This window comes from Procambarus clarkii, unplaced genomic scaffold, assembly GCF_040958095.1.
Source record: "Procambarus clarkii isolate CNS0578487 unplaced genomic scaffold, FALCON_Pclarkii_2.0 HiC_scaffold_103, whole genome shotgun sequence".
In the NCBI taxonomy this organism is placed as follows: Eukaryota; Metazoa; Arthropoda; class Malacostraca; order Decapoda; family Cambaridae; genus Procambarus; species Procambarus clarkii.
In genome coordinates this window covers 1,176,268-1,198,054 of record NW_027189136.1, presented here as the reverse complement: position 1 = coordinate 1,198,054, position 21,787 = coordinate 1,176,268, and positions in this window count along the sequence as shown.

The window sequence follows — 21,787 nt, the reverse complement described above, 5'->3', positions numbered from 1 at the left end:
AGTAGTGAGTCCGTATAAACAACTCGACCTCTACCTGTCAACTCAAACCATTTGCCCTACTTCTTACACTAATATTTCAAAACTTGACACATTAATTGAAAATAATTCCCTACAATTAATGTGTTATTTATAACTACGTTCTGCTCTTTAAGGCAATTCTAACATGATCGTGTCTGAAGTCAAACACATATACAACAAAATTATTATCCAACATAAGCCAGCACCTCCTATACCGTCAACATCTAATTTGCTAATTATTTTTTCATGTTAAAAAGTATAAAAAACTGTTAAGGAACACAACGGCACAATACAATAAGTTTTCCCAGGAGAGTTAGACAGAGTTAGTCCAGGTGAATCTTACCCAGTGACTCATCCAATACACAAGTCAACTGTGGCAACATTCACCTGAACCTCAGCGTCACATAAAAACGTATGAAGTGGGAGCCACTTCACTCCCCCTCCTCGTCTAGTATATCTATCTGTGTGAAATAGTTTAAATCCATTTATTTGATATTCAGCTAATAGTTCTCTACTTTCTACATTCAGAAGAAAATAGACAGATTGGGTTATCTTGAGATGATTTCGGGGCTTTAGTGTCCCCGCGGCCCGGTCCTCGACCAGGCCTCCATCCCCAGGAAGCAGCCCGTGACAGCTGACTAACACCCAGGTACATATTTTACTGTTAGGTAACAGGGGCATAGGGTGAAAGAAACTCTGCCCATTGTTTCTCGCCGGCGCCTGGGATCGAACCCGGGACCACAGGATCACAAGTCCAGTGTGCTGTGCGCTCGGCCGACCGGCTCCCTCTTGGTGGATATAAATTGGGTGGGTGGATATAAATTGAAGCTGCCTCGTGTGGGCCAATAGGCCTTCTGCAGTTACCTTCATTCTAATGTTCTTAAGGAAATTACAGAAGGCCTATTAGCCCATATGTGGCACAAAATTAAAGCTTCATACCATAGATGAAGCGTTGTAGATATTCCAAGAAATGCGTTCATTATTCCTTTACTGGCGAATTTGTACACCCATTAGGCAATCACAGATAGATTAATTCAACTTCATTTTTTACTTTAGTGCCAACGAGGCTTCACTTTAACAAACTACGCAGCACTGAACGACACCTCGTACATTATCTGCTATGTACGATTGCTAGGTACATGCAAGTAACTAAGCTATAAATAGTTGTAATTAATAATAATAATTGTAATTAATAACAATTGTCATTATCAGTTATCAGACCTGTCTCACTTTTCATTAGCCAAATTCATTCATTAGTCATTATCATAGCAATATGGAAGTTGTAGTGAAGGACCTGGTGACTCTAGTGGGAGCCCTGAGGACAGAGTTGGACTCTCTGCGGGAGGAGGTGCGTCAGCTTAAAAAACAACGAGAAGTAACGAAGGAGGAGACCAGCAGTAAAGGGACCTCGTCTTGGAGAGTTGCGAAAGACAGGGGCCTTAAGAAGACTTTGATAAAGCCGCCTTCAAACGCCATAGCAACTTCAAATTCATTTGACGTTTTGGAGGACGAGTGCTGTGGAGAGACTGTGGATCGCGCAAAAGGGAAAGCAACGAAGAGAAAGGAAGCGCAGGCCCCTCAGAAAGTAAAGGAAGTACCTAAGCAAACATTAGTTGTGGGAGATTCCCAGATAAGGTATTTGGATAGAACGTTTTGTGCTAGAGATAGGGGGAACAGGTTAAGGGTTTGCTATCCCGGAGCTGGCATTGGTGATATTATAAACAACATGAATGATATTATGGCTGGTAATGGGAACAATCCCATTATTTGCATTAGCGTGGGAGGAAATGATGTTGGTCGAGTCAGGAGTGAGGAACTGATTCAGAGGTATAAAACAGCCATAGAGTTAGTTAGGAGCAAGGGAGGAATCCCGATCATATGTGGCATTCTTCCAAGAAAGGGAGTGGGAAATGAATGGATATCGAGGGCACTTGGTGTCAATTGCCGGCTGGAAAGATATTGCAAATCAAATGCAATATCTTTCATAGACAACTGGGAACACTTCTATGGAAGAAATGAAATGTATGCTCGTGATGGGGTGCATCTATCGAGAGCTGGGGTTGTTGCTGTTGCGAACTCGCTAGAAGAAGTGGTTAGAGGTGTTTGTTTGGGTTTAAACTGTTAGTAGATAGAGGTATGGGAATTGATTTGGAGGAAGGAGGTAATAAAAGTATGTGTTTGTGGGAGAAAGGAATTGGCAAAACGATCAGGGAAAGAGAAGGTCCGCAAAATAACAATTCACTTAGGGTATATTACACTAACAGTAGAAGTCTAAGAAATAAAATTAACGAATTAAATGCTCTTGTCTGCACAGAAAAAATAGATATTATTGCACTTACCGAAACGTGGATGAATGTAGAAAATAGAGAACTATTAGCTGAATATCAAATATATGGATTTAAACTATTTCACACAGATAGATATATTAGACGAGGAGGTGGAGTAGCCATATATGTTAGGGACAATTTGAAATGTAGTCTCAAAGAGGGAATCAAAACAGAGCCACACACAGAAACTATTTGGATTGAATTAAACGAAAAAGCTAATAATATTATAATAGGAGTAATATATAGGCCACCAAATTTAGACAGAATGGAAGCAAAGCATCTATGGGATGAAATATCTAGAGCATCTAGATCTAACAGTATTTATGTCATGGGTGACTTTAATTTTAGCGGAATAAACTGGTTGAACAAAACAGGGAATAGTGAAGCAGAAGATTTTCTAGAATTAATTGACGATTGCTTTCTTACGCAACACATTAAGGAACCAACACGGGAAAATAATATTTTAGATTTAGTGTTAACTAACAGGGAAACGCAAATTAATGACATCGAAATAGGGAGTGAGCTAGGGAGCAGTGATCACAAAGAAATCAGATTTAGCATAGAATGGAATAGACCAGTAGGAGAAAATTCTGTTAAAGTGCCAGATTTTCGAAAAGCTGATTTTAATAGCCTAAGAAATTTTTTGGGTCAAATTGATTGGAAAGGCTTGGGTATGGGGTGTGGGCCGGTCTTGGAGCGAGACATGAACCCAGCGATAGGTGACTTAAATGGGGATTTCGATGTGGATTCAATATATAACTTATTTAAGAATATTCTAAACAAAGCACAGGAACGTAGTATACCATACAAATTGAATAGATCGTATACTAATGACCCAAAGTGGATAACAAAGAATTTGAAGAACCTTATAGGTAAAAAGAGAGCTTGGTACAAAAGGATTAAAAATGGGGAGGTCACTTTAGAACAGGAATTCGTACAACTGGTTAGAAATGTTAAAAAAGAGATAAGGAAAGCAAAAAGAAACTATGAAGTTCGCATAGCAGGGCAAGCAAAGACAAATCCTAAAGGGTTTTTTCAGTTATATCGTACTAAGACTAGGGAAAGGATAGGTCCATTAAAAACTGAGACAGGTCAAATAACAGATAGTGATGAAGAGATGAGTAGTATTTTTAATAAATATTTTGTATCTGTATTTACTAAAGAGGAACTTAACAATATGCCTTCAGCCGAACAAGTCTATGTGGGTGGGGACGAGGACAGGTTGACGAGTTTAGCAGTTACCAGGGAGGATGTTCTTAAACAAATAGTAAAACTCAAACCAAACAAATCCCCAGGGCCGGATGAAGTGTTTGCTAGGGTGCTTAAAGAATGCAAAGAGGAGCTTTGTGACCCACTGTCAACCATATTTAATAAATCAATAGAGTCAGGCAGAGTGCCAGAGTTTTGGAAAGTTGCTAATGTGATACCAGTTTTTAAGAAAGGAGATAGATCACTTGCGTCTAACTATCGACCAATTAGCCTAACGTCTATTGTGGGAAAGTTACTCGAATCTATAATAGCAAATAAAATTCGTCTTCATCTTGAAAAACATAAATTAATAATTGAGTCGCAACATGGTTTTATAAATGGCCGTTCATGTTTAACAAATTTGTTATCTTTTTATTCTAGCATTGTTGAGGCAGTTGATAGTGGTAAGGATTGCGATGTTGTATACCTTGACTTTAGCAAAGCTTTTGATACAGTGCCACATGAAAGACTGATTAAAAAAATAGAGTCTCATGGTATTGGGGGTGCTATATTAAGCTGGATTAGGGCATGGCTATACCAAAGGAAACAGAGAGTTAGTATAAATGGAATCAAGTCAGAGTGGGAAAATGTTGTAAGTGGAGTGCCTCAAGGCTCTGTCCTGGGACCTCTGTTGTTTATAATATATATAAATGATTTAGATTCAGGTTTGAGTAGCAACATTTGCAAATTTGCCGATGATACGAAAATCGGTAGGGAAATTAATTCGGAGGAGGACTCACTATCACTTCAAGTTGATCTAGATAAGGTTTTGAAATGGTCAAAGGATTGGCAGATGCAGTTTAATGCTGATAAATGTAAAGTTCTGAGGTTAGGTAATGATGATAGAGTTACAAGATACGAGCTAGATGGTGTTGTGATTGCGAAGTCGGATTGCGAAAGGGATCTGGGAGTTATGATTAGTAAGAATTTAAAACAAAAGGATCAATGCATAAATGTTCGTAATAAGGCAAATCGGACACTTGGATTTATTAATCGCAGCGTTAGTAACAAGACACCTGGTGTGGTTCTCAAGCTATATCTTGCTCTAGTTAGGCCCCATTTAGATTATGCAGTTCAGTTTTGGTCGCCATATTATAGAATGGATATAAATTCACTTGAACGTGTCCAGCGTAGGATGACTAAGTTAATTCCCCAAATTAGAAATCTTTCATATGAAGAAAGATTAACAAAGCTTAAGTTGCATTCACTGGAAAGGCGAAGAGTTAGGGGTGACATGATAGAGGTTTACAAGTGGATGAATGGACATAACCGGGGGGATATTAATAGGGTATTAAAAGTATCAACACAGGACAGAACACGAAACAATGGATATAAATTGGATAAGTTTAGATTTAGGAAAGACTTGGGTAAATACTGGTTCAGTAACAGGGTTGTTGATTTGTGGAACCAATTGCCGCGTAACATTGTGGAGGTGGGGTCCCTCGATTGTTTCAAGCACGGGTTGGACAAGTATATGAGTGGGATTGGGTGGTTATAGAATAGGAGCTGCCTCGTATGGGCCAATAGGCCTTCTGCAGTTACCTTTGTTCTTATGTTCTTATGTTCTTAAGACTTTTCCCCTGATCTTTTGAAACCGAAATTTAAATAAGTTTATTGATATTTAATTTCACGCAAAAAAATGAGGTATTTCAGGCTATTCTGACACTGTTCAGGACAACGAGTTCATTTACGCACATCATAAACAATCATTCAGGACAACGTGTTCGTTTACACACATCATAAACAATAATTCAGGACAACGTGTTCATTTACAGACATCACAAACAATCATTCAGGACAACTTGTTCGTTTCACACATCATAAACATTCATGCAGGACAACGTGTTCATGGATATATTTACACACATGAGTCCATATGAATATAACATTGTCCCTTAATGCAGGCGATGAGATTGACTTGAGAATGATCCAGGACGGACCGAAACGTCGTCGTCCCTTCACTTTCTAGTGTGTGGTCAGGTCAACATTGTCCCTTTACCTTGATTTTACTCATGTTTTTCTTTACAATCCTCAACTATGAACATGAAGATTGGTTTTCGACTGTTTAATGAATCAAGTGCTGACAAATACGCAAACATGTTTTTTGTCTTGAGCTACTACATCCAAACCAGTCAGAATGACCTGCAATTCAGCTTGTTTGGACTGAATATAAATGTTAGTACGAAACTGAATTTTTCTGTCTTCAGTTCCATACTCAGTGTATTTATTTCCTTATCAGGCCCTGGCACAGATCGGTTACAATATCATGTTAACTGTTGTCTCCTGGTAAGGTAGATATCTTGTCAACTATTGTCTCCTGGTAAGGTAGATATCTTGTCAACTATTGTCTCCTGGTAGGGTAGATATCATGCTTCCATGCCCCTAGTCCTCCCGGGTCATGATGAGGCATTTTCGTATGAGGCCCATGGTGGTGGTAATTATTTCATAGTCAATTGAATACATTTTTGGAAACCATCATATTTTTGTACGTTTTATAAAATAAATTCTCATATCTCCTCCCTCGTTAAACCTTAGAGTACAGTTTTAATTTCTTTCCAACTTTTAAGCTGAGAGGATTAATTCGTTAGCTGCCCCGACCGTCATTACTCTTATCGCCGAAGCTACATTTATCTCTGAAATTCTACCCCCAACACTCTGTAAGTTTAATTCCATCCCAATTTCTGTTGCCGCCGAAGGCAGCTAGTTTATTGTGCACCATTCAAGTTCAGGTACGATTATTCAGACAAAAAACTACATCACAAAGGAATTGAGTAGTATAGGCTATTTCTACCCTCCTGTATTTCAAGTCCTTCAAGGGGCACGCAAATCAAGTGAGATCAAATCCACATATAACAGTACAAGAATCCCATTTAACATTGCAGGTTAATCTTGGAGAGTTGCGAAAGACAGGGGCCTTAAGAAGACTTTGATAAAGCCGCCTTCAAACGCCATAGCAACTTCAAATTCATTTGACGTTTTGGAGGACGAGTGCTGTGGAGAGACTGTGGATCGCGCAAAAGGGAAAGCAACGAAGAGAAAGGAAGCGCAGGCCCCTCAGAAAGTAAAGGAAGTACCTAAGCAAACATTAGTTGTGGGAGATTCCCAGATAAGGTATTTGGATAGAACGTTTTGTGCTAGAGATAGGGGGAACAGGTTAAGGGTTTGCTATCCCGGAGCTGGCATTGGTGATATTATAAACAACATGAATGATATTATGGCTGGTAATGGGAACAATCCCATTATTTGCATTAGCGTGGGAGGAAATGATGTTGGTCGAGTCAGGAGTGAGGAACTGATTCAGAGGTATAAAACAGCCATAGAGTTAGTTAGGAGCAAGGGAGGAATCCCGATCATATGTGGCATTCTTCCAAGAAAGGGAGTGGGAAATGAATGGATATCGAGGGCACTTGGTGTCAATTGCCGGCTGGAAAGATATTGCAAATCAAATGCAATATCTTTCATAGACAACTGGGAACACTTCTATGGAAGAAATGAAATGTATGCTCGTGATGGGGTGCATCTATCGAGAGCTGGGGTTGTTGCTGTTGCGAACTCGCTAGAAGAAGTGGTTAGAGGTGTTTGTTTGGGTTTAAACTGTTAGTAGATAGAGGTATGGGAATTGATTTGGAGGAAGGAGGTAATAAAAGTATGTGTTTGTGGGAGAAAGGAATTGGCAAAACGATCAGGGAAAGAGAAGGTCCGCAAAATAACAATTCACTTAGGGTATATTACACTAACAGTAGAAGTCTAAGAAATAAAATTAACGAATTAAATGCTCTTGTCTGCACAGAAAAAATAGATATTATTGCACTTACCGAAACGTGGATGAATGTAGAAAATAGAGAACTATTAGCTGAATATCAAATATATGGATTTAAACTATTTCACACAGATAGATATATTAGACGAGGAGGTGGAGTAGCCATATATGTTAGGGACAATTTGAAATGTAGTCTCAAAGAGGGAATCAAAACAGAGCCACACACAGAAACTATTTGGATTGAATTAAACGAAAAAGCTAATAATATTATAATAGGAGTAATATATAGGCCACCAAATTTAGACAGAATGGAAGCAAAGCATCTATGGGATGAAATATCTAGAGCATCTAGATCTAACAGTATTTATGTCATGGGTGACTTTAATTTTAGCGGAATAAACTGGTTGAACAAAACAGGGAATAGTGAAGCAGAAGATTTTCTAGAATTAATTGACGATTGCTTTCTTACGCAACACATTAAGGAACCAACACGGGAAAATAATATTTTAGATTTAGTGTTAACTAACAGGGAAACGCAAATTAATGACATCGAAATAGGGAGTGAGCTAGGGAGCAGTGATCACAAAGAAATCAGATTTAGCATAGAATGGAATAGACCAGTAGGAGAAAATTCTGTTAAAGTGCCAGATTTTCGAAAAGCTGATTTTAATAGCCTAAGAAATTTTTTGGGTCAAATTGATTGGAAAGGCTTGGGTATGGGGTGTGGGCCGGTCTTGGAGCGAGACATGAACCCAGCGATAGGTGACTTAAATGGGGATTTCGATGTGGATTCAATATATAACTTATTTAAGAATATTCTAAACAAAGCACAGGAACGTAGTATACCATACAAATTGAATAGATCGTATACTAATGACCCAAAGTGGATAACAAAGAATTTGAAGAACCTTATAGGTAAAAAGAGAGCTTGGTACAAAAGGATTAAAAATGGGGAGGTCACTTTAGAACAGGAATTCGTACAACTGGTTAGAAATGTTAAAAAAGAGATAAGGAAAGCAAAAAGGAACTATGAAGTTCGCATAGCAGGGCAAGCAAAGACAAATCCTAAAGGGTTTTTTCAGTTATATCGTACTAAGACTAGGGAAAGGATAGGTCCATTAAAAACTGAGACAGGTCAAATAACAGATAGTGATGAAGAGATGAGTAGTATTTTTAATAAATATTTTGTATCTGTATTTACTAAAGAGGAACTTAACAATATGCCTTCAGCCGAACAAGTCTATGTGGGTGGGGACGAGGACAGGTTGACGAGTTTAGCAGTTACCAGGGAGGATGTTCTTAAACAAATAGTAAAACTCAAACCAAACAAATCCCCAGGGCCGGATGAAGTGTTTGCTAGGGTGCTTAAAGAATGCAAAGAGGAGCTTTGTGACCCACTGTCAACCATATTTAATAAATCAATTGAGTCAGGCAGAGTGCCAGAGTTTTGGAAAGTTGCTAATGTGATACCAGTTTTTAAGAAAGGAGATAGATCACTTGCGTCTAACTATCGACCAATTAGCCTAACGTCTATTGTGGGAAAGTTACTCGAATCTATAATAGCAAATAAAATTCGTCTTCATCTTGAAAAACATAAATTAATAATTGAGTCGCAACATGGTTTTATAAATGGCCGTTCATGTTTAACAAATTTGTTATCTTTTTATTCTAGCATTGTTGAGGCAGTTGATAGTGGTAAGGATTGCGATGTTGTATACCTTGACTTTAGCAAAGCTTTTGATACAGTGCCACATGAAAGACTGATTAAAAAAATAGAGTCTCATGGTATTGGGGGTGCTATATTAAGCTGGATTAGGGCATGGCTATACCAAAGGAAACAGAGAGTTAGTATAAATGGAATCAAGTCAGAGTGGGAAAATGTTGTAAGTGGAGTGCCTCAGGGCTCTGTCCTGGGACCTCTGTTGTTTGTAGTATATATAAATGATTTAGATTCAGGTTTGAGTAGCAACATTTGCAAATTTGCCGATGATACGAAAATCGGTAGGGAAATTAATTCGGAGGAGGACTCACTATCACTTCAAGTTGATCTAGACAGGGTTTTGAAATGGTCAAAGGATTGGCAGATGCAGTTTAATGCTGATAAATGTAAAGTTCTGAGGTTAGGTAATGATGATAGAGTTACAAGATACCAGCTAGATGGTGTTGTGATTGCGAAGTCGGATTGCGAAAGGGATCTGGGAGTTATGATTAGTAAGAATTTAAAACAAAAGGATCAATGCATAAATGTTCGTAATAAGGCAAATCGGACACTTGGATTTATTAATCGCAGCGTTAGTAACAAGACACCTGGTGTGGTTCTCAAGCTATATCTTGCTCTAGTTAGGCCCCATTTAGATTATGCAGTTCAGTTTTGGTCGCCATATTATAGAATGGATATAAATTCACTTGAACGTGTCCAGCGTAGGATGACTAAGTTAATTCCCCAAATTAGAAATCTTTCATATGAAGAAAGATTAACAAAGCTTAAGTTGCATTCACTGGAAAGGCGAAGAGTTAGGGGTGACATGATAGAGGTTTACAAGTGGATGAATGGACATAACCGGGGGGATATTAATAGGGTATTAAAAGTATCAACACAGGACAGAACACGAAACAATGGATATAAATTGGATAAGTTTAGATTTAGGAAAGACTTGGGTAAATACTGGTTCAGTAACAGGGTTGTTGATTTGTGGAACCAATTGCCGCGTAACATTGTGGAGGTGGGGTCCCTCGATTGTTTCAAGCACGGGTTGGACAAGTATATGAGTGGGATTGGGTGGTTATAGAATAGGAGCTGCCTCGTATGGGCCAATAGGCCTTCTGCAGTTACCTTTGTTCTTATGTTCTTATGTTCTTAATATAGTAAGCACAGCATGTAAGTGTTACACTATTGGGACAAAGTGATTGTAGCTCCTAAGTATTCGGTCTATCATACCATTATCACACATCCAAACAATTTGATGTTGTACAATACTTATTTCTTTATGTCTGTTTTTTTAAACAACGCTGTTTGTCGACCTAATTGTATTTGTGCTGCTTTTTCAGCCATGTTCCCCCCTTTCTTATTTTTATTTTAATTTGTTCTCAACACATTTTATACTTTAAACTCAATTAGTATTAAGTTTTAGTCTTCAATGTTTTTCCTGTCTAAAACACTTTGCGTAATAGTGGCTTTAGGCATTGTATGTACTAGCTCTATCTATAAATCCATCAACACACACAGAGATCACACTAACGTGATGCATCAAATGAACAAATCCACAAGGGCCGTGACGGGGATCCGAACCTGCGTCCGGGAGCATCCCAGACACTACCTTAATCGACTGAGCTACGACAGGGTTAAAAGGGTTGAAACCGAAGTTCTACTGAACTTACTGGATCCCATAGCCTCTCCGAAGCACAAACCAGGGTTTTACACAAACCCCCCCCCTGCACCCGAGCTATGTCAATAGGCCGTTCTCCCTCTTCGCCCTTACATCAACACACACAGAGATCACACTAACGTGATGCATCAAATGAACAAATCAATCAACTTTGTATCTTACCTTGTTTGTATGTACCTTACCTGAATAAAAAATTTAATTTAATTTATTTCTATAGTTATCAATAAGTTGACACTAATACATAACGATCTAAGGTGTGGGCCCTGAGGTATACTACATAATTTACACTCCTTATCTTTTTAAGAACTTAAGAACATTAGAATGAAGGTAACTGCAGAAGGCCTATTGGCCCACACGAGGCAGCTTCAATTTATATCCACCCACCCAATTTATATCCACCCAGGTGCACCACACACTTGGTCCGGGAGACATCTCCCGTCACGCAGGGTGCAGTTGCACCTCCACAGATCTCCAGTATCAGCTCTTGATACTGGTAATGGCTCAAAAGGGCCACCACTTACGGGCTATTCATGCCCGTGCCACCTTTTGGATGGTTTAATCGTCATCTTGGACACATTCATGGGAGACACCTCCCGTCACGCAGAGTGCACTTGCACCTCCACAGATCTCCAGTATCAGCTCTTGATACTGGTGATGGCTCGAAAGGGCCACCACTTACGAGCTATTCATGCCCGTGCCACCTTTTGGGTGGCTTCATCTTCATCTTCTTCATCTGTTTAAAACACGGGAGACATCTCCCGTCACAGTCCATCTGGTCACCATTTGGTCCGGGAGACATCTCCCGTCACGCAGGGTGCAGTCGCACCTCCACAGATCTCCAGTATCATCTATTGATTCTGGTGATGGCTCAAAAGGGCCACCACTTACGAGCTATTCATGCCTGTGCCACCTTTTGGGTGGCTTCATCTTCATTTTAACACATTCACAAGGGAGACATCTCCCGTCATGCAGGGTGCATTCGCACCTCCATAGATCTCCAGTATCAGCTCTTGATACTGGTGATGGCTCGAAAGGGCCACCACTTACGAGCTATTCATGCCCGTGCCACCTTTTGGGTGGCTTCATCTTCATCTTCTTCATCTGTTAAAAACACGGGAGACATCTCCCGTCACAGTCCAACTGGTCACCATTTGGTCCGGGAGACATCTCCCGTCACGCAGGGTGCAGTCGCACCTCCACAGATCTCCAGTATCATCTATTGATACTGGTAATGGCTTAAAATGGCCACCACTTACGGGCTATTTATGCCCGTGCCACCTTTTGGGTGGCTTCATCTTCATTTTAACACATTCACAAGGGAGACATCTCCCGTCATGCAGGGTGCATTCGCACCTCTATAGATCTCCAGTATCAGCTCTTGATACTGGTAATGGATTAAAAGGGCCACCACTTACGGGCTATTCATGCCCGTGCCACCTTTTGGGTGGCTTAATCTTCATCAATCAATCATCTCCCGTCACGCTGGGTGCAGTCGCACCTCCACAGATCTCCAGTATCATCTATTGATACTGGTGATGGCTCAAAAGGGCCACCACTTACCAATTCATGCCCGTGCCACCTATTGGGTGGCTTCATCTTCATCTTAACACATTCACAAGGGAGACATCTCCCATCATGCAGGGTGCATTCGCACCTCCACAGATCTCCAGTATCAGCTCTTGATACTGGTAATGGCTCAAAAGGGCCACCACTTACGGGCTATTCATGCCCGTGCCACCGTTTGGATGGTTTAATCGTCATCTTGGACACATTCATGGGAGACACCTCCCGTCACGCAGAGTGCACTTGCACCTCCACAGATCTCCAGTATCAGCTCTTGATACTGGTGATGGCTCGAAAGGGCCACCACTTACGAGCTATTCATGCCCGTGCCACCTTTTGGGTGGCTTCATCTTCATCTTCTTCATCTGTTTAAAACACGGGAGACATCTCCCGTCACAGTCCATCTGGTCACCATTTGGTCCGGGAGACATCTCCCGTCACGCAGGGTGCAGTCGCACCTCCACAGATCTCCAGTATCATCTATTGATACTGGTGATGGCTCAAAAGGGCCACCAATTACGAGCTATTCATGCCTGTGCCACCTTTTGGGTGGCTTGATCTTCATTTTAACACATTCACAAGGGAGACATCTCCCGTCATGCAGGGTGCATTCGCACCTCCATAGATCTCCAGTATCAGCTCTTGATACTGGTGATGGCTCGAAAGGGCCACCACTTACGAGCTATTCATGCCCGTGCCACCTTTTGGGTGGCTTCATCTTCATCTTCTTCATCTGTTTAAAACACGGGAGACATCTCCCGTCACAGTCCATCTGGTCACCATTTGGTCCGGGAGACATCTCCCGTCACGCATGGTGCAGTCGCACCTCCACAGATCTCCAGTATCATCTATTGATACTGGTAATGGCTTAAAATGGCCACCACTTACGGCCTATTTATGCCCGTGCCACCTTTTGGGTGGCTTCATCTTCATTTTAACACATTCACAAGGGAGACATCTCCCGTCATGCAGGGTGCATTCGCACCTCCATAGATCTCCAGTATCAGCTCTTGATACTGGTAATGGCTTAAATGGGCCACCACTTACGGGCTATTCATGCCCGTGCCACCTTTTGGGTGGCTTAATCTTCATCAATCAATCATCTCCCGTCACGCTGGGTGCAGTCGCACCTCCACAGATCTCCAGTATCATCTATTGAAACTGGTGATGGCTCAAAAGGGCCACCACTTACCAATTCATGCCCGTGCCACCTATTGGGTGGCTTCATCTTAACACATTCACAAGGGAGACATCTCCCATCATGCAGGGTGCATTCGCACCTCCACAGATCTCCAGTATCAGCTCTTGATACTGGTAATGGCTTAAAAAGGCCACCACTTACGGGCTATTTATTGCCCATGCCACCTTTTGGGTGGCTTAATCTTCATCAATCAATCATCTCCCGTCACGCTGGGTGCAGTCGCACCTCCACAGATCTCTAGTATCATCTATTGATACTGGTAATGGCTCAAAAGGGCCACCACTTACGAGCTATTCATGCCCGTGCCACGTTTTGGGTGGCTTCATCTTCATCTTAACACATTCATAAGGGAGACATCTCCCGTCATGCAGGGTGCATTCGCACCTCCACAGATCTCCAGTATCAGCTTTTTGATACTGGTAATGGCTTAAAAGGGCCACCACTTACGGGCTATTCATGCCCGTGCCACCTTTTCGGTGGCTTAATCTTCATCAATCAATCATATCCACCCAGAGGGAACCGGTCGGCCTAGCGGACAGCATACTGGACTTGTGATCCTGTGGTCCCGGGTTCGATCCCGGGTGCCGGCGAGAAACAATGGGCAGAGTTTCTTTCACCCTATGCCCCTGTTACCTAACAGAAAAATAGGTACCTGGGTGTTAGTCAGCTGTCACGGGCTGCTTCCTGGGGGTGGAGGCCTGGTCGAGGACCGGGGCCGCGGGGACACTAAAGCCCCGAAATCATCTCAATCTGTCTATTTTCTTCTGAATGTAGAAAATAGAGAACTATTAGCTGAATATCAAATAAATGGATTTAAACTATTTCACACAGATAGATATACTAGACGAGGAGGGGGAGTAGCTATATATGTTAGGGAATAGGGAAAATTTGAAATGTAGTCTCAAAGAGGGAATCAAAACTGAGCCACACACAGAAACTATTTGGATAGCTAGATAGATAGAATTAAACGAAAAAGCCATTAATCTTATAATAGGAATTATATACAGGCCACCAAACTTAGACAGGATGGATGCAAAGCACCTATGGGATGAAATCCTCTTATCCTCTTGTCCACTATCTATGACAATCATCACTTTAATTATCAAAATTGCAGATATTTTACAGCTCATGATGTAAACAATGTATTAACACATAATCACAATATCTCTGTACTTAACTTGAATGTAAGATCACTAAGCAAACACTTCGATGATGTTAGTGCCTTGATTGAAACTGTTGACAACAAATTCTCTTTTATCAACTTCAAGTTCAAGTATGTTTATTGAGATAAGCAATAAATACATCTCAAAGGGATAGAGTAGCTTAAGCTATTTCTACCCCCCTCTGCTTCAAGACCCTCAAGTGGCGCACAAATGCAGTGAGTACAAATAGACAAATAACATTACAAGAATCCCATTTAACATTGCAGGTTAATATAGTAAGTACAGCATATAATTGTTACACTCTCGGGGCAAAATTCTTGCAGCTCCTAAGTATACTGTCTATCATACCATTATCACACATCCAAACAATTTGATGTGGTACACTATTCATTTCCTTATTTCTATAGTTTTGAATAAGTTGACACTCTAATACATAATGTTCTAAGGTGTGGGCGTGCGGCATACTACATAATTTACACTCCTTATCTTTTTCACTGACATCAACACCGTATTGCCAGATATATTTGTAACCTAATCTTAATCTCATGTAAATTGAATCCTTCCAAGTAGACTTTCCTTTACTATAAGTGAAGGACGAATTTGTATTTATTATTGAATAATTCTTAAGTGTGTTACTATTGTCCACCATTGCCATTCTCTTTATCATTTCTTCACCCTCTTGGATCATCTTGATTCTTGTTTTTATTTGTTTCAAGGTTAACTGACATACAACATCAACAAGAGTTTTTTCAGTGGCTCTCTTCGCTATGTCATCAACTACCTCATTCAACAGTATTCCCACATGTGAAGGGATCCACATGAATCTTACTTTATACCCAGTTTTTTCTAGTCTCTTAACATTCTCTCTACACTCTATCACAATATTCTGATATACTGGGCGTCTGCTATTTAAAGACTCTAACGCTCCTCTGCTGTTAATAAAGAAGCAAGCATTTTTACCACATTTGACTATTTCCTGTAATCCTGCTAATACTCCTTGGAGTTCAGCCTGCGTTGAAGAGACATTGTCAGTTAAGCGGCGTCCAATAACAGTATCTACAGTGCCGATGTCAGTGTACAACCCGTTCTCGCAAATTTAATAAGTCAATATTGACTTATTAAATATGTGCATAGGTGACATACTTAACATAATAGATACCCTTAAAAAGATTCATAGAAAACACCGACCTTACCTAACCTTGTTAGTATCTTAAGATAAGCATCTTATTGCTCCGTAATTACAATTATTACCTAACCTATAATAGGTATAGGTTAAGTAATAATTGTAATTACGAAGCAATAAGATGCTTATCTTAAGATACTAACAAGGTTAGGTAAGGTCGGTGTTTTCTATGAATCTTTCTAGGGGTATCTATTATGTTTAGTATATCACCTATGCACGTAGTTAATAAGTCAATATTGACTTTACGAATTTGCGAGAACGGGTTGCAGCAACCCGTTCTCGCAAATTTAATAAGTCAATATTGACTTATTAAATATGTGCATAGGTGACATACTTAACATAATAGATACCCTTAAAAAGATTCATAGAAAACACCGACCTTACCTAACCTTGTTAGTATCTTAAGATAAGCATCTTATTGCTCCGTAATTACAATTATTACCTAACCTATAATAGGTATAGGTTAAGTAATAATTGTAATTACGAAGCAATAAGATGCTTATCTTAAGATACTAACAAGGTTAGGTAAGGTCGGTGTTTTCTATGAATCTTTCTAGGGGTATCTATTATGTTTAGTATATCACCTATGCACGTAGTTAATAAGTCAATATTGACTTTACGAATTTGCGAGAACGGGTTGCAGCAACCCGTTCTCGCAAATTTAATAAGTCAATATTGACTTATTAAATATGTGCATAGGTGACATACTTAACATAATAGATACCCTTAAAAAGATTCATAGAAAACACCGACCTTACCTAACCTTGTTAGTATCTTAAGATAAGCATCTTATTGCTCCGTAATTACAATTATTACCTAACCTATAATAGGTATAGGTTAAGTAATAATTGTAATTACGAAGCAATAAGATGCTTATCTTAAGATACTAACAAGGTTAGGTAAGGTCGGTGTTTTCTATGAATCTTTCTAGGGGTATCTATTATGTTTAGTATATCACCTATGCACGTAGTTAATAAGTCAATATTGACTTTACGAATTTGCGAGAACGGGTTGCAGTGTACTCCCTGATCAAGACTCCACATCCTGCTTTCCCATCCCTAGCTACTGACCCATCACAATATACATGTAGAGTGTTTTCCGTATGCAGTTTTCTAATTATACAATCATATGTTGCCCTCAGCTCTCCTATTTCATACATACTTTTTTTCTTATGCAAGGGAGTAATTACTACATCTACATTACAATCCTTCCATGGTGGTGTAAATTTTCTATTGAGCACAGCAATACACTCTGTAATAACATCATACTTTATAACATTATAACATAATTTATTCATATATACTCTCTTCTTCATCATACACTGTTCACTACTTCCCACCTTTTGAACCGAGAGGATTAATTCATTAGCTCCCCCACCTCTCATTAATTTAATGGCAGAGGCTACATTTATCTCTGAAATTCTATCCCCAATACTCTGCAGATTCAACTCCATCCTCATTATCTCAATCATAGCATTTCTTGGGCATCCTAAGATAATCCTCATGGCTTCATTTTGTACCTTCTCCAACTTGCCCATCCTACCTTTACCAAAACAAGAAATGACAGGTGCAGCATAATCAATAAGAGATCTTACAGTACTCATGTATATCATTCGTAGCACAGGGACTCCCACTCCACGGGAGACACCTCCCGTCACGCAGGGTGCAGTCGCACCTCCACAGATCTCCAGTATCATCTATTGATACTGGTGATGGCTCAAAAGGGCCACCACTTACGAGCTATTCATGCCTGTGCCACCTTTTGGGTGGCTTCATCTTCATCTTAACACATTCACAAGGGAGACATCTCCCGTCATGCAGGGTGCATTCGCACCTCCACAGATCTCCAGTATCAGCTCTTGATACTGGTAATGGCTTAAAATGGCCACCACTTACGGGCTATTTATGCCCGTGCCACCTTTTGGGTTGCTTCATCTTCATCTTAACACATTCACAAGGGAGACATCTCCCGTCATGCAGGGTGCATTCGCACCTCCACAGATCTCCAGTATCAGCTCTTGATACTGGCTTAAAATAGCCACCACTTACGGGCTATTTATGCCCGTGCCACCTTTTGGGTTGCTTTATCTTCATCTTAAGACATTCATAAGGGAGACATCTCCCGTCATGCAGGGTGCCTTCGCACCTCCACAGATCTTTAGTATCTTACCACTTACGGGCTATTTATGCCCGTGCCACCTTTTGGGTTGCTTCATCTTCATCTTAACACATTCACAAGGGAGACATCTCCCGTCATGCAGGGTGCTTCATCTTCATCTTAAGACATTCATAAGGGAGACATCTCCCGTCATGCAGGGTGCCTTCGCACCTCCACAGATCTCCAGTATCTTACCACTTACGGGCTATTTATGCCCGTGCCACCTTTTGGGTTGCTTCATCTTCATCTTAACACATTCACAAGGGAGACATCTCCCGTCATGCAGGGTGCATTCGCACCTCCACAGATCTCCAGTATCAGCTCTTGGTAATGGCTTAAAATGGCCACCACTTACGGGCTATTTATGCCCGTGCCACCTTTTGGGTTGCTTCATCTTCATCTTAAGACATTCATAAGGGAGACATCTCCCGTCATGCAGGGTGCCTTCGCACCTCCACAGATCTCCAGTATCAGCTCTTGATACTGGTAATGGCTTAAAAGGGCCACCACTTACGGGCTATTCATGCCCGTGCCACCTTTTGGGTGGCTTAATCTTCATCAATCAATCGACTCCCACTCCCTTTCCACAGCATGCCAAGGCCTTCAGAGGTTGTAATCTCTTCCGACATTGACCCAACACTCTGTTCATCTCAGTTTCCAAACTCTCATGGGTATATCCAACATATATGCCTAAATATTTATATATATTAACTCTCTCTATATTTTTACCGTTTATTTTCAACACAATGGGGCTCCGACTTCTACATTCAAACTTAGTTTTGTTTTCATTAACCACCAATCCCATATGGTGACACAGGTTTCCGAAATTGTCCAACACTGTTTGCACCTTTGAAATATCTTTGCCCTGAAACAAAATATCATCAGCATATATGATCGGAGTTACCCCATTTGAGTATCTCTCAGATACTATCTTATTCATTAGTACATTAAACAGGGTGGGGCTCAACACTCCTCCCTAAGGTGTGCCGAGTTCAAAAGACCTCACACCTGACATACAACCTTGATACCACACCTGAGCCTTCCTTTCGTAAAGATAATCCCCTATCCAGCGCAATAATTTCCCTTTAACAACAAGACTAGCTAATTCATATAAAATAACCTCTTTGTTGGCTTTATCAAAAGCTCCTTGTAAATCAATGAAAATTCTATAATAATCATTTTCATTAGCTAGACATTTGATAATACAAGCAGAGGTCTACTGTCTAAACTTGGTGGCCTATATATAACTCCTATTATAATATTATTTGCTTTTTCGTTTAATTCTATCCAAATAGTTTCTGTGTGTGGCTCAGTTTTGATTCCCTCTTTGAGACAACTTTTTAAATTGTCCCTAACATATATGGCTACTCCCCCTCCTCGTCTAATATACCTATCTGTGTGAAATAGTTTAAATCCATTTATTTGATATTCAGCTAATAGTTCTCTATTTTCTACATTCATCCACGTTTCGGTAAGTGCAATAATATCTATTTTTTCTGTGCAGAAAAGAGCATTTAATTCGTTAATTTTATTTCTTAGACTTCTACTGTTAGTGTAATATACCCTAAGTGAATTGTTATTTTGAGGCCCTTTTCTTTCCCTGATCATTTTGCCAATTCTTTTCTCCCACGAACACATACTTTTATTACCTCCTTCCTCCAAATCAATTCCCATACCACTATCTACTAACAGTTTAAACCCAAAAAAACCCTCTAACCACTGGTTCCAACGAGTTCGCAGCAGCAACAACCCCAGCCCTGGATAGATGCACCCCATCACGAGCATACATTTCATTTCTTCCATAGAATGTTCCCAGTTGTCTATGAAAGATATTGCATTTGATTTGCAATATCTTTCCAGCCGGCAATTGACACCAATGGCCCTCGACAGCCATTCATTTCCCACTCCCTTTCTTGGAAGAATGCCACATATGATCGGGATTCCTCCCTTGCTCCTAACTAATTCAATGGCTGTCCTGAATCTCTGTATTAGTTCCTCACTCTTAACTCGCCCAACATCATTACCCCCTGCACTAATACAAATAATGGGTTTGTTCCCATTTCCTGTCATAATATCATTCATGTTTCCAACAATATCACCAATTCCAGCTCCCGGATAGCAAACCCTTAATCTGTTCCCCTATCTCTGGCACAAAACGTTCTGTCTAAATACCTCACCTGGGAATCTCCCACAACCAAAATTCGCTTCTGTATCTCCTTAACTTTCTGAGCAGCTTCTCTCTCAGAGTACCTGTTGCACCTCCGCTTTTCAACGGGGGTATTCTGCACATCCTGCCATGTCTTCTGGTCTCATGTGATGTTATTTCTCTGTGCAGGCTTGGGACCAGCCCCTCTAACATTTTCCACGTGTAAATTATTATATATCTCTCCCGCCTGCGCTCAAGGGAGTACAGATTTAGGCTCTTTAGTCGGTCCCAATAGTTTAGGTGTTTTACTGAGTGAATTCTAGCAGTATAAGATCTCTGCACGCTCTCCAGGTCGGCAATTTCTCCAGCTTTGAAAGGGGCTGTCATTGTGCAGTAGTACTCCACTCTAGAGAGCACAAGCGTTTTGAAAAGTGTCATCATGGGTATAGCATCTCTAGTGTGAAAAGTTCTTGTTATCCAACCTGTCATTTTTCTTGCAGTTGTGACGGCAACTTTATTGTGTTCTTTAAAGGTAAGGTCTTCCGACATGAGTACACCCAGATCCTTTACATTGCCTTTTCGTTCTATGTTATGATTTGCCTGAGTTTTGTACGTGGTTTCCGTTTTTATATTTTCATTTTTTCCATAGCGCATGAGCTGGAACTTATCTTCGTTAAACACCATATTATTTTCTGTAGCCCATAGAAAGACCTGATCTACATCTGACTGGAGGTTTGCCATGTCCTCTATGTTGCCAACTCTCATGAAAATCCTAGTGTCATCTGCAAAGGATGATACAGTGCTATAGGTTGTGTTCTGGTCTATGTCCGATATGAGGATGAGAAAAAGTATTGGAGCAAGCACAGTACCCTGGGGGACTGAGCTCTTCACGGTTGATGGGCTGGATTTTATTTTGTTGACTATTACACATTGGGTTCTGTTGGTCAGGAAATTGTAGATCCATCTGCCTATTTTTCCGGTAATTCCTTTTGAACGCATTTTATGTGCAATAACGCCATGGTCACATTTATCAAAAGCTTTTGCGAAATCTGTGTAAATTACATCAGCATTATGTTTGTCTTCCATAGCATCTAATGCCATATCATAGTGGTCCAGCAACTGCGACAGGCAAGAGCGCCCTGTTCTGAAACCATGTTGTCCGGGGTTATGGAGATGCTGTGATTCCATGTATTTTGTGATCTTACTTCTTAGCACTCTCTCAAATTTTTTTATAATGTGCGATGTTAGTGCTATCGGTCTGTAATTTTTTGCCTCTGCCTTATTTCCTCCTTTATGAAGTGGTGCTATCTCTGCTGTTTTTAGTGTATCAGGAATAACGCCAGTATCTAGGCTTTGTCTCCACAGAATGTGGAGGGCCTGCGATAGTGGTTTTTTACAGTTCTTGATGAATATGGAGTTCCAAGAATCCGGGCCTGGTGCAGAGGCATACTGTTTATGGCTTCTTCAAAATCCAGTGGGGATAGGGTGACGTCTGATATATGATTTGATGTTGGTATCATATCCATGAAAAATTCATTTGGGTTATATCCCAATTATTATTATTGTATGATTCTTGTAGCTTGAGTTCAATTGTTTCTATTTCTCTACCTAACCTTCTTCGCCGTTCTTGAGATA